Raw genomic sequence first — 1,932 nt, forward strand, 5'->3', positions numbered from 1 at the left:
TCCTACTAATATTTTTAATGTTGTATCTTTTAAAGGGCAAAAGTCTTGCTAAACATGGTGGCTCATACCTTTAGTCCCAGACCTTGGGAGGCAAACTCAGGTGGATCTCTGTGAATCTGAGGCCAGCCTGGTCTACATAGTGAGTTGCAAGCTAGCCAAGGCTATGCAGACCTAGTCTTAAAAAGAAGAATGATCTTGTGTTTTTTCTTAGTGACATTTAATTTGTTTCTTTTGCTTATTTTTATGGCTCTGGGGTTGGTCATATCTAAGGAATCATTGCTTAATTCAACATTACTAAATCACCCTTTTTCTTCTAGGAGCTTTATGCATTAACTTATTTACATGGGGTGGGGATGTCTATGTGCGTGCCCTCGGCACCCATCTGTAGGTAGAGGAAAATTTGCGGAGTCCATTTTCCTCTTCCATCATGCGGGTACCAGGGATTGAACTGAGATCGTCAGGTGTAGAGGAAAGTGCTTACACCTCTTGGCCATCTTGCCAGTTCCATCGATCCATTCTTAATTCTAATTGTATGTGATAAGATTTAGTTCCACTGATTAGCATACGTAATATTGCCCTACCATCATTCTTAAAAAGACTATTTCTCCACTGAATAGTTTTAGTCCTCTTGTAAAATGTCAGTGAACTGTAAATGTGGACCTTATGATTACTAAAATGTCTCCGTCCTATGTACTAGATACAGATGTGGATGACCTTCACCCAGCCAAATTGCATGGGTTTGTTTTACATGCTGTTATGTATGTAGCAATTTTCTATAAAATAAAGCATTATATCTTGGGAGGAAGCTCCTTAAAACTCTCTCTCTCTCTCTCTCTCTCTCTCTCTCTCTCTCTCTCTCTCTCTCTCTGTGTGTGTGTGTGTGTGTGTGTGTGTGTGACTGTTAACATTTTTTGACAGCTAACTACATATATCTGGCCTTTATAATCAGTGCTTCTCAACCATTGACCCCTTTGGGGAGTCAAATGACCGTTTCACACGGGTCACCTAAAACCATCAGAATACACAGATATTTGTATTCACATTATGATAAATAACAGTAACAAAATTACAGTTATGAAGTAGCAATGAAAATAATTTTACAGTTGGGGGTCACCACAACATAAGGAGCTGTGTCAAAGGGTCTCAGCATTAGGAAGGTTGAGAACCACTGCTTTATAATACATGATGTTACTTCACAATTTGTTACAGGAGAGCCTGTAATCTCCAAAAACCTGAGAAGAAACGTATGGAATGCTTCATAAATGTGTGTGTGTGTGTGTGTATGTGTGTGTGTGTGTGTGTGTGTGTGTGTCATGTGTCATCTTTGCAAAGGGGTCATGCTAATCTTTTCTATATTCTTCCAATCTTGTTACATTTGCCATTGAAGCAAAGAACTTGACAGAAAGTTGAAACGAAGGCGAAACATTCTCTCTTAATTACATCTCTACTGCTGCGATAAAACACCATGACTAAGACAACTTATAAAAACAGTGCATTTAAATGGACTTAGAGCTCATGATATGGAGAGACTACATGGTGAGAGGAGGCTGGACCATCAGTCCAGAGCTCACACCTGGATCCATACATAAGCAGGCTGAGAATCATCCTAGGAATTTTGTGAGTCTTTTGAACCATCAAAACTTGTTCTAAGTGACAAATGTCCTCCAACTAGGCCACAATTAATCCTTCTTAAACAGTTATGCCAACATGGGATCAAGTTTTCAAACATATGAGCCTTATCTTCTCATTATCTATTTTTAATTTTTTTAATTTTTTCCTTTTATTGATTTTTTTATTTTACATTTCAAATGTTATCCTCTTTCCCAGTTTCGCTCCAGAAACCCACTATCATATTCTCCTTCCCCTGTTTCTTTGAGGTTTGCTCCCCCACCCATCTACCCACCCCCTCCCACCTCCTCACACTGACATTCC

General features: G+C 39.1%; 1 non-coding gene across 1 annotated transcript; it reads right to left on the reverse strand.

The window, feature by feature from the left end:
* Positions 1-1,287: 1,287 nt before the first annotated feature.
* Positions 1,288-1,390, reverse strand: LOC116902499. Its single transcript, XR_004388112.1, has one exon. It is a non-coding gene; the product is annotated as a U6 spliceosomal RNA (small nuclear RNA).
* Between the last annotated feature and the right edge of the window lie 542 nt (positions 1,391-1,932).

Source organism: Rattus rattus, chromosome 5, assembly GCF_011064425.1.
Source record: "Rattus rattus isolate New Zealand chromosome 5, Rrattus_CSIRO_v1, whole genome shotgun sequence".
NCBI lineage: Eukaryota > Metazoa > Chordata > Mammalia > Rodentia > Muridae > Rattus > Rattus rattus.